The sequence below is a fragment of the Lonchura striata genome, chromosome 4 (assembly GCF_050655825.1).
Source record: "Lonchura striata isolate lonStrDom1 chromosome 4, ASM5065582v1, whole genome shotgun sequence".
NCBI classification, from domain to species: Eukaryota; Metazoa; Chordata; class Aves; order Passeriformes; family Estrildidae; genus Lonchura; species Lonchura striata.
This window is the reverse complement of record NC_140706.1, coordinates 48,907,495-48,920,624: the sequence shown is the minus strand read 5'-3', so window position 1 is coordinate 48,920,624 and position 13,130 is coordinate 48,907,495.

The following is a 13,130-nucleotide window of genomic DNA, read 5'->3' as shown; positions in this document are numbered from 1 at the left end:
AAAAGCTTCATTTTTTGATTATTCTATCTTTAATTGTTTACTAGCTGGTGGAATGTGTGGCACCTTTTCAGCTCAACAGTTGGCTGTGTTGAAAGATTCACAGAACATGCTGAGTTGAAGGGGATCCACAAGGACCAAGTCCAGCTTCTGGCCCTGCACAAGACCATAAGACCAAGAGTCACACCATGTGCCTGAGGGTATTATCCAAACACTTCTTGAACTCTGTCAAGCTTGGTGCTGTGACCACTTCTTTGGGGAGCCTGTTCCAGTGCCTAACAAACCTGGGTTTGAAGAATTTTTTCCTGATATCCAACATAAACCTCTCCTAACACAATTGTCATGTGTCCTGTCACTGTGGACCACTGTCTGCCTCTCCATTTCCCCTCAAGAGGATGTTGAAGACCACAAGGATGTCTCTCCTTAGTCTTCTTCAGGCTGAGGAGACCAAGTGACCTCAGCCACTCCTCCTATGGCTTCCCCTCGAGAAGCCTTCACCATGCTCATGGCCCTTCTTCGGGTGCTCTCTAATAGTTTAATGTCTTTTTTCATATTGTGACACCCAAAACTCCATGCAATTTTTCAACTGAGGCTGCTCCAGTGCAGAGCAGAGTGGGGCTAGCCCATCTCTCACAGGCAATGCTGTGCCTGATCCCATCCAGGGCAGGGGTGGCCCTCCTGGTTGGATGGCTGAATTCCTATTACCCACACCCACTGCAAACCTCCTGGAGTTTAATTTTTCACTGTGAAAGGCATCTAGCCTTTCTGAGGTATTTCTGACAAGCAGCAGGGGAAGCTAATAATGGGGAGAGCACTCTTCAGATGGTTTAAGATATTTAAATAAATGAGGCTTAAAAGCCATTCATTTTGAAACTACCCTTGCCAGTGATTAACATGCTGTAACAACTCAGCCTGGTGTTAATCTCTATGGGCAGACAAAGAAACATTAGCCTAGACTGTTTGTTCATAATTTTTAAACTGAAATTTCATAAGATACTTTGGGATGCAGTAACCTCTCGAGGACCCCTGTAAATTAATTTTTTTCTAAATATCCACAACCTAAGGATAAAGGGCTTTAAATTAGTACCTTGCATTAGATGAAACAGCTTCTCATTGTGTTCACTGCAAAATGTGAATTAACACAGAAACATCAGCAGCTGTGCTAGCAAATTATTTTATAAAAAATCATTTTGTCAGAGGCACCCTTTCCTTTCTCTCCACTACATTCACACAACTGCATCTTAGTAAAACCAGCAGAGCTTTGCCTCATCTGAGGAACCTGTGCTTTTGATGGCTATGCTGTATCAGGATAATTCAGACATAGGCAAAGTTCAGACAGGAGCTTCGGAGGAGAGGAAGGAGGAGGGAGTTTGAAAGTTTGGGGGTTTAAAGCACTTAACATATGAGGAAGTGGAGTACTTCAGCAGTGTGAGCAAATAATAGATGATGCAAGAAGTTCTCCCTGTCTTAAGGGCAGTAAACTAAAGCCCCAAAATAATTGCTTAAATTAGAAAGAAATTGAGAAGGCTTAACTCAGCAGATAGAAGTCCATTTGTCAGTCCCAACACTATATGTGAAAGCATAATTTATTATTCACATTTCAGCTGATACAGTCTTTGTTAGTCTCAGTATTCATCTAGATAATATATCTGCTCAACATTCTTTCATAATTTTGGCAAATTGGTTTTGATCAATGGCATTCTTGCTAACAGCCCACTTCTTAATTGGCTGTGCAGCATAGCTTGGGATGGAGAGCCCCTTCAGTTACAGCTCCTGTGCAAAGTGCTCACAAAGCCTGCCTCGAGTGCTAAATGAAGAGTCACCTGCTTGTCCAGGTCCCACCTGCAGAGAGTGTGGCCAACACACATTTACTCACCTCCCCATAAACATGGGCAGAGCTATCTAGGCTCTGTGGGGCAGCCTAGGAGTGCTGATTCCAGAGACCCAACAAGCTCAGCTAACTTCTGGTGTTATAAACCAAGTCACACAGTAAGCCTGGAACAAAGATCCTGACAAATTCTAGAGCTGAAGTGACAAGGCAACAAAATGCCAGGCTGAGTTCACATTCTGAAATCAGGTGCATTTTTGTTTCCACTGTGAGTAAACCACACATTGTCCAGGAGCTGGAGTAACTTGGAAGAAATACTATGCAATCACTTTAAGTAGATCGATTCAGAGAGGGTCTGCTGAATCTGCAATTCTTGCTAAAACATCAACAAAAACCTTACACTGAAGTAAGAAAATTATGGAGGATGAAGCTAAAAACATATTGTTATTTATAGGTGAGAAAAAAAGTTTTTTCCTCTTTGGACAACATGGTTGAAACCTCATACAGAGTCTTAAAAATCTGTTGTTCTTTTCTATGTCTTTCCTGTGCAAATGACTTCCATGATGGGCAGTTGTGAAAGACTGGGAAGGGTTTGCTACTCTTAAAATCAGAAAGTCAAGTAAGAAAGAATAACACAAGAATAAATCTAAAGATACAGAAAGTATTAATTTGACATCTATAACTTCAAAATACAGAAGAGTGAACCCAAAAGGCAAGCTTGATAGAAAGCAAATATGTATAAATTAGTCACTGCAAGTGTTGTTAAAAATACAGCTGATTCCAGGAATTCATCAATTTGAAAGCATATTTGACATGCATACATAGCAGGAATTACACATTCATAAACATACCTCAGGACATGCCTTGGCTACTGGACTTGGAGGGAAAAAATTCATCTCTAATGAATGTTTATACCTATTTGCATCACAGTTCTTATGTTCCTGTCTATTCTTTAGAGGAAGCATAACCATCAGCCTATGGTTATTTACCCCACCTCACAGAATGCTAATCCCCAGCTATCAGAAGGAAAAAGCCACTTATCTCAGTAACAGGGGCTGCTGTACTCTGCTCTCATTTTAGTCTGGAACCAGATGTACACAAGAAAACAACTATAAGGAAGGAATTCCAAATCTGGTTTAAATTCAACCTCAGGATTATTTATTATGTACATGATGCTTCAGCCCAATTTCTCAAAGATAGGGGAAACAGCATTTGTAGACTAAAGTAAAATTAGAAAGAAAGGAAGACAGAATGAAAGAAGGAACAAATGAATACTACAAGCAGTGGTACCAAGTGCAAACATTCAGATGATGTTTTGAAACCCACTGGAAGGTCAGGAGCAGCAAGTGGCTTTGTTACCAGGTATCAGTGCTGGGAGAGGCATCTTGAAATCAGCAAGAGCTTAAGCTCTCCTCCTGCCCCTGCTGAATCAGCAAAAGGAAACTGGCACTGAGCGTTTCCAGGATGATTCACAGAAGGCTCCAGGATGCCATGCTCCACCCTTTGGAAAGAATGGATCAGCTACTCACCTCTCAACAATAATCAAAGCAACTTAAGGGAAGCCAAAGAAAAGGCTTAGCAGAGCAGCACCAGCAGATCCCATTGAAAATCACTGCTGATTTGCAAGGCTACCTGCCCATTACACCGGATTCTCTACTGGTCAGAATATGCCTACGCTGGAATTTCTTTGCCATTTAATTTTATGGGTCATGGCCCAGAAGAAAACAGAATCAGAAAATTATTGCAGTGAAGTAAAATAATGAATTGCAAGTTACAAGGAGTACCAGTTAAGCAGTAAGGCTTTTGTTTCTTGGGACTTTGTGCATTTGTTGAGCAATGCACTCACACTCAGCCCCTCCTACCTGTTCTCCAGCATTATAAGACCTTGTGAGGCTGTACTCATTCCACCTCTCCCTTAGAACTACATAAGTTTGGAAAATAAATATTTACTGTAGGGCAAAAAACCTCCTAGCTGTGGTTGACAGATGTTCTTTTTGTTTTGACGTACTTCATCTAGATCCCTCTTCCTCCACAAAAACAAAATGAAACATTGTTTTGTTTTCACCTCAAGAATAAAAGATAGCTCCAAATATTTGCCCTTTATAAAAAAAAAAAAAAAAAAAACCTAAAGAAAAAAAAAAAACTGTCATTTTCCTCCCTTTCTACTGCTATTAGAGCATTACTATGATTTGGGGTATTTAATGATCATGCTTAAAGATACATACACAAGAAGCTGACTCACCTTCTAAACAATCCATTACACATTTGGTTTGTGTAATTTGTTGCAATAGGGAGGCATTGAAGAAATTCACTGTTTTACTCTACATCTCCAAATCATGCCTGCTTTGCCAAGAGACCAACAAAATCCTCAACAGGAAGTTCGGAGAGACTAGTAACACCCTCTTTATAATAGAGAATACGGCTACTTGTGTACAAAAATGCTACACTGCTTGTGTAAAAGTGCTTTCAGTAAGAGTTGATGTTATTCATACCCATATTGGCACCTTTGACAAGAGGGTTTATTTCTAAATTATGCAATATGTATTTGCACAAAAGTGCAGAGCAGATCTGCTTGTACAATTTTTTTTTCATGTACAAATATTTAACTCTCATCCCCAAACACTTCATTTTTTGGGTTTTTTTTTATTGAGCTTTTCCAACTAGATTAGTCGTGGCATACCTGCAAGCTCTGCTTTTTCATTTCAAACCTGATGCTACATTTGTTATTTCTATGTTACAGCAATGGATTATTGCAAACATGCTTTTCTTTTGAAAGAGTGCTAAGCACCAGTCAGTGCACACGTGGAAGTGCTAACCTGGAACCTTAATACCAATTGTCCCCATCTTACACTTGGAATGTTTATTTGTTGTTGTGCAGACTACATAAAAACGTGGCTCTTTAATTTTACTGTTGTATATGAACAGGAAGGTATTGCTCTCTTATTTTTTAAATGAATATGACAGGTTGGAGGCATCTGCCTAATTACACTGGCAATTATCTATTTCAGCATAGGGACAAGCTCGTAAGGGCATGGTCCTACCTGATTTTATCTGGTTTAGAGGTTGCTTTTTTACCTAAGCAAGTGACAAAAGTCTCAGCATCATCCTGCAAGTGACGTAAGTGCTCGATAAAAACCAGTTATTTATACCATGCAAGGGTTACTGCTGGGATCAGGCTCCATTAAAGAGAGCTGCACTTCCAGATGGTGACTGCCAGTGCCTAAAGCAGTTTACAAGGGAGAAGGGAGGTATTATCTCTGTATTCACACAGCTGCATTCAGGAAAAGGTAACATGAGAACACTGCATTTATTTACATTAACCAGAACACAATCTATGTCTGCAGATGTAGGTGCAAACTCTCACAATATATTACAAGTTTCATTAGTTAGAGGCTTAAGTCCATTTTCAATACATATTTAGTTTTGCTACTAGTTGTCTTACTTTCTTTCACCTCACAGTAAGAAGTAAGATCACAGCAGGTGATCAAGCATGCCTTATGTCCCATTAGGAGCCATGTCCCATGTTGGAAGAATAACTGATAGCAAATTTTATTCAATATAAAATTCCCTGTCTGGAAAACAGAAAAGTGCCTGTATTGTATGAACAGGCTTGAATATTGTTTGAGATTTCAGACTGCAGACCAGAGTGCAAGCTATCTCTCTTTTAGATTCACAGCCCCTCAGCCAAAGCCCTGGTACTTGATCTGTGCCAGCTCTTACCCAGCAGCAGCTGAAGAACAAGTGATCTTTCATTTGCCAAGCAGTAAAACCCACACAGGATAATTACTGAGCAACAGCCAACATGCTGCAAATCAAAAGTTGTTGCAGAGCCACCCTCTCAGAGGCAGGAAATTTTCTGGTTGTGTTTCAGAGATCTAGACTAGTCTGAATTTGGAGAAGACCACGTGACAAACACAGGTCTCAAAGAATGTGTCTTCTCCCTGCTTGCTAGGTACATTGGATTGAATAATCTTAAATCACGTTAAATCCCACTGCTCTTAGTAGCTCCCAGGAATTTAAGAGCAATGCTGAGTTCTCAAGCAAACAAATTTTCCCTTCTCCCCTTATGGTTTTCAAAGCCTGTGCTAGTGACAACAGAAGATCTGGAAGAGAGTAGGAAACAGCTGGGAGAAATAATAGTAGGCACAGTGGGAAGGGGATGCCACAGGACAAGACAGTTCCCAGGCAAGTCCTCTTTTCCAGGATGTCCACTTCCATGTAGCTTATTGTACTAAAGGCCACTGAAAACAGAAGTGTCCCACTGGATTGCAGACTAGGACTCCATTATCTACACAGCTCTGCTGCAAGATTGTCATGGAATAAGCCTTACTCCACAATCTACTTTAAGCAGCATGAGCCACAGCCTTTACTATTCTTTCAAAAAGTATGGCCATCCAGTAGATGACAGTGCTTTGAAACAGTAAATAAACTCACATGGATGGCCCCAGGACTGTGAGAAAATAGCCAATCCCCCAGTGCCATGTCACCTGGGATAGGTTCAGCAGGTTTGCTCACTGCTGTCCACATCCATCCCAGGGAAGAGCATGGGCCTGTCTGGGGTGGCACTCCTCCCCAGCCCTCCCCACATAGCCAAGTACAAGTAATGGCATGCCTCAACTTACATCTGGCTTTTAACAAGGATTTGTTAAGACAGAGTCCCCATGCCAAACTTCCTTATCAAGAAAGATGCTCTACTTGATAAATTATTGTGTTCAGACCACTTAGAAACTGGAGAGGTGGATTGAGAGGTACTTCATAGTTACAATTTAAAGAGATTCTATCACCACAGGGTCTAAGTCATGCCAGGCAGGCATAGTAAGGTGGCCACTGAATCCATTCCTATTGTGGTCAAAATGTCTAAATGCCTCTGATATGAGCCACACAGAGGCCACTGCTGCCATAAAAAGCCATAACTGTTTCTTGAACAGCCTTTATGTAATGCTTCCATAAAAGATGGATGACAATTGCCTGCCAGAAGTTGTCCATCACCTCCTCACTCTGATCTGTACAACAGAACATCTCCATCTAATAGCTGTAAAGGAAATAAACCCATAACTGATAATAAACTAAAGTCTTCAACAACTCCATTGTATTTTTCCAGGGAATGGCTTCACTCTGGTGTTTGAAAACTACCTGTGACTGAAAATGCCACTGTTTCCAGATAAACCAGTATTACTTTTCAGAGATTAATTAAACTTCAGTCTAATAAAACTGAATTCATTGACACTGCTCTTCAGTGAGCCAAATTATTCCAAAAATTCATCTGTAACAAGCACTGACTAATGCCCTCTCAGTACAAAACACAAGCTAACTTACAACAGATGTTACTTTAAAATCTCCTCTAATTGTGGCCAACTCAAGAATACTCAGATCAATGCACAGCATGTACAGGCTCAGAGTGCTGATACACTCAGCCCTTTCTACAGTTTCATCTTGGTATCTCACACACACGTGGTGCACATTCACCCTGGAGTTTTTATCCATTAAAGTCATAAAGAGCATTCCTCCTTGCACGTAGCATTTAATTGGCCAAATGTGTGCAAGAATATGAAAAAAATTTACAGACCATGCCAGATTTAAATACAATTAATTAAGATGGTTTGGGGTCACTTAATCAGGACACGCAACTATTTGCAGTTAGCATTGCTTTTAAGAGCAATTGTTCCATATTTCTCTGAAGAGTAATAAATTACAAGGTTCTTTCCTTGCCTTTGTAATCCAATTTCTTATTTTATCTCTTGACTTTTATTCTCTCTCCCACATGTTCCTCCCCTAATTACAACTTCAAACATTAGAGAAAAAAACTGTCACAATGAATTCAGATGATTAGTCCATGAGGTGTGATATTCTATTTAATACTGATGTCAGACTGGGAGATCACTTGGAAACAACACTGCACTGCAAGTCAGCTGAAGAGAAATTCTCATAAGCTTTTTCAAGAGTCAGATCCTTTGGTTGATTCCATAGTGAATTTAACCAATGCAAACCACAGGAAAGCCAAAGAGACAGCCTGCAGCAGTTGCAACCGTTGGGTTTAAAATAGGTGTAATTTCCTATAGAAAAGGCACAGCAACTGGGTCTGCAGAACATGTTTATACACAAAATTCAGCTTTCTAGCAAGGCAAGGTACTTCCCCTGTAGCATACTATTCTGTATGCTCAGGGAGACACTAGAAATATAATTAAATTTATGCATCTGTCCTACCAGGAAGTGTTAATCCCTTGAGAATCACATTTACATTATTTTTTCAACTATCTGCTTTTCAAGCAACAATGTCTTATAACATTTCTGGGGTGTGAGAAGCTAAGCAACAGAGTTAAGGTAAGCTAAAACTCAGTAAGTTCTACATGAGTCACAAGTAATGCCAGGTTTGATTTACTCTTAGGCTGAAAAAACTTCCCAATTTCAAGTCTGCAAGCTTTGAGTTAGAGTAGCTCTGGCCAGAAACTTCAGTTTAAATATATTTCAGTGTTACCCAGTTTCAATAGCTTCCCCAAAAGATTCCCAGAGCTGGTTTTCATATTGTCCCTGGTGTGTTCCATGAAGGAGTGAGGGTAATGGCAGTGTAGAAGAACTACAGCCTATATAATTGGTTCTGCAGTACCTCTCCCTTCAGCTTGTGACTTCAAACTGGGTATTCCACATTTTTTTTGAAAGGTAAATGCACACGTGAGAAACCTGAAGTGAATAAGAGAACAAAGACAGAGATAAGAACTCCCATGGAGATGCAGTTAAGACAAATATTGGGTCTCACTGTTCGTAATTAGGGAACCTCTTCTAAATATCCTGTTGGGTATTCAGTGTGATCTCTCGAGAAGTTTTTAGATAAATTAGGCCTTAGTGCAGCATCAGGGAAAGCACCTGCAATCAGCAAGGTGTTTCCACTCACCTCCATGAGAGCAAAATGAATTTTGAATAAGCCTTGTTTATCACACAGATACACGCTGTTTACTTATTTAAAAGACTGTTCTCTCCTTCCTGCCTCAGTAGGTACTCAGCAATTGCTGTGCTCCTTTGATACAGTTGGAATATTTGAAGCATGAATCAGAAGGTAATACTGCATATAGTGTTTTGTTAGGTGTTTTATGATAGATTACACTCATTAAACCAGTGATTACTGTTTGTATTTATTGTATTCCAAGGAAGGATTACAAAACCAATCCTACAGACCTGTTAGAAGGCTTAATTGCACATTCGCTGTATTTGCACCAGAAATTAAAAAGCAGAAAGTTATATTCTTTAGACAAAATTAAAGTTTGCCCACACATACCTAATTTCTTCTTTTCTAGTTGCTGGATTTCCCCATACTTTATTGTAGAGTCCTGACATATAAAAGGCTCTATTTCTATACTCCACATGATGCTTCAGGGATTAGAAAAGAAGAAATAAATGCAGTTGAACAAAAGCTTAAAATTATTCACAGCAGTAATAGTCACTGGTAGTGAGATCTTTACTTATTTGAATTGTCTTTTTTTTTCATTTATTGATAGACTTGAGCTCTGGGTATTTCTCCTAAATTGGGTATTTCTCCTAAATTTTCAAAGAGTTGCATGGAATTATTTGGCTCCAATTAAACAAAAATAAATTAAAACTGCTTGTTATGATATGAAAAATGTACAGGTCATGGCAGGATGAGGGTTGGAGAAAAGGATGAGAGAAGAAATATATTATCAAAAAAACCCACCAAACACAACCTTTTCTCCAGTAGCTAGCAATGTGTCTTTTACATGTCAGTAAGATTCAGGCATTGTCACATTTCATCCTTTGGTGCTATTTATTCATCCCTTCAAAGGGATTTGATTTTGTTTCAGCCTCCAACTCTGACCTCTCATGTAACTGGGAAGAAAACCACTTCAGATTTGCAACAGATGTTAAGCTTTTCTCCCTAGCCCAGAGATCTTTCTATGTCATATGACAAGCATAGAAATGACCACACAGAGTAGGCAGGGACCTGTAAGACCCCACTGAAGGGAGCTCTTTAGCAAAAACACTTGTAACACCATCATTTTTCCCTCACCAGCTAATACAGCCCTAAAGCCATGCTCCAAGGAAACGACACAGAGATGCTTCCAGGGAACATACCTGAGCAACCCAAGTCTTCACAACAAACTGTGCAGTATGTACACACTAAACATCTGCAGTCTACCAAATGCAAAAGTATTTTCCCTAACATATCTAGCCATTGTTTTAATTGCTGGCAAATTCCCTGTCAAAACTCTGTAAGGTGGCTGCAAATTTTGACAACAAATCCATTTCCAGTTATTTCCAAAGGGTGTTTTTCAAGACGGTATTAACAGGAACTCATCATGCATGTGAAGATAATGAATGTCTTTTTCTCTTTGTGACTTCACTAAGAATTGGGGTGTTGCAATTGAGAGTGTTACTCTTCTCAAATACAGGCAGTATTTATAGGAGGGATCCTGCACAAAACCTTAGAGCTGCTCTGAGCTTAAGGTGGATTGAAGCCAGGTAATGAGATCTCTCTCCCCTCAGCCCATAATTTTGCAGTTTCATAATCAATGTTACTTTTCTGTAAGAAAAACCACCTCATACAGAAACCAAAATACACAAAAATTACAGATGTGAACCAGGTATTTCAGTGGCACTTCTCCCATGAAATCATCAGCTGAGTTGCCAGCAGCACTAAAGGCAATAAAACCACTACAGCTATTACAAAAGCAGCAACTGATCTGTAACACAGACAAACATTATTCTTTGTTCTTAACAAAGATGAGAAAATTGCAAAGAAAATGGAATTTGAGGCTAGGAAACTAGTTTCTCCAGCTGTTATATCAGTCACAAAGATCAGAAAGGCTTCACTCACAGTTGATTATATCTCTTTTCCTCTTGATATTCCTTGGAAACTACAACTAAATGGCCAACTGTGGGAGGAAAAATAAATTTTCTGTATTGTTCATTATTTCCTATATTACTGAGCTGAAGGATATCTCATGAGCAAGGAATTTTTACCTTTATAGAATCCATCCAGGTTTTTCAAAATCATACTGAAAGTTCTATTTAAAATTTGCCATCATAAACAAAATTTACATTTCCTTTCTTTCCTTCTTATTACTAGGTCAAAAGGAACACTAAGCCAGGACTTGCCTTAAAAAACAACCCTTTAATTTTGTGAAGAATGTGTGTGATTCTGTCCAGCAGCAGCTTTAGGAACGACACCTTGAATAGAAGAAATCTTCAAGATGCTCTAGTAGTTTCTCCTCCCATATACAAACAAGAATTTTGACAGCTTCAGATGGCACAAACAACTCACAGCACTTGCAGTTCTATTTCCTGACACAAATATTCCCATGGTGAATGAAGTTTTTATATCTTAATTTCAGGCAAAAAGTATGTCATTCAATTTTAAGAGTAAACAGAGTAAGAATGGCACTGTTGACTTAAATAAAACTTTTTGCATCAACACCGAAATCAAACAGTTCTCCCAAAGGGAACAGACTAACAGAGTCAAAACCTCCCAATTCGTTTTACCAAAGAGGCAAGTGACATCAGACACTCAAGGATATCCAAATGTAAAGTTACAGTACAAATGTCTTCAACAAGAGACTTGCCATTCCAATTTCCTTTGCTCCTTTTTATTTTGCAAATTTTCAATATCGCTCTGGAAAATTTTCATAATATGAAAAAGAAAGGGAGGTTGCAGTATTTATTTTTTCAGGCTTAAGTACAGCATTTATGTAATAGTGCTGAGTTTGAACATATCCTCAGCCCCTTCTGTAGGAAAGCACAGTTGCACCCTGCTGCTAAAGGCAGAACAGAGAAGTTATCATTTCTTACCCAGAAAACAGCCTAAGCAAGCATTGGCAAACTGGTAAGCAAATCTAGCTCTGCTTTAAGCTTCCAGACTCCGAACTCTTTCTCCAGCTTGCTGTCCCCAAATCACCTGCTGTAAGCTTTAAACAGCTCTGAGCTCTCAGCTGGGAGCGGTATGGTCTAATGTCATCTACTTCATTTCAGTCCAGGCTGCCCATTCAGGTTCTTCAGCACAAATATCCCAGTGCACACATCTTTGCTGGGATCTGAGCTTTCTGGTTTATTCCATAGCTCAAACATTCCTGCCTGTCCACTGCTGTGTGACTCAGCACTCATTTCCCCACACCTGCAATCCCTCTCTAGCCTTTAGTACCTTGGCTCAGGATTTGGAAGCTGCTGTGACCCGCAGCCCACACAGGCAGGTTGTGCTGCCAAGGGCCTGGCTAGTCCCGTTATCCCAGTCTGCAGGCATCAAGAGCCACTTTTGGAGTGGCTTCCAACTTTCTTTAACTAGAAAGGGCACGACCAAGGTCTCATCTACTAAATGAAAAAGGAAGGTTCAAGGAAGCAAACAAAGCGCCCTAAAGGATATACACTATGTAATCTTAAAAGTCTGATAGGAATTATACTGATCCCAGCCTACAAGTTAAGTCTGTGTGTTTTTGAAGAAAGGAGATTTTTACTTCATTGGATTCAGCTGTGAAATATATGGTCTTGCTAAAAAGGAGCATTAGCTCATTTACCTTCACCATGATATGAACCAAATCATCAATCTGGACTTGGATATAGATAGACAGGACATCCTTTCAATTTTGCAAAGCCAGTTTGGACTCCTACATTTGTCTATCCAGGTTAAGAGAGGTTCTGTGTTCTTTATCTCTTCTTTGAAAGAATAAAAAGAGTAAAAAAATTCAGCCTACACTAAGCAGTTTACTTTCATGACTACATAGACACTACCTTGTCATCTTGGATCTCAGTGTCTGGATAGAGAAGACCCTTTAATTAATTTGCCAGACAAAAAAATGGTAATAGCAGCAGTCAGCCATGCTAAATCCTACTCCTGGCCAAAAGACTCAGGATCTGGCTTCAACTACTCACCAAAGTAACAAACATTGAGTTCTTTCAGAACTGTGCTATACCTGGAGTGGGGAGGGAATTTCCTGCCTGAGGGAGAGCCTCAGAACTCAAGTTTAAGACAGGGTTTTGATACCAACTAGTAGACACACAGAAGGACAGAACTATGAGAGTACTTTTTCTTACTACTGCTCACCCTCTTCTTCCTGCTGGCTTCCAGCATATCACACATTGTTTTGCCATTCTCAAGTCTGTACAGAGGGCTAAAAATTTTATCTCTTTTTTAATAACCTGAGAAGCTTCTCTGAAACTTGCCTACTGAGAAGACAGAAGCAAAATAGTGTTTTGCCTCCAAGGTTTGAAGCACTTTGGCTTGATTTGTGTACTTTTTGAAGAACAGACAGCAAAGTAGGTCTCCTGCCATTCTTCTGACTGTCAGATTGCCACCCCAGGAACTAGC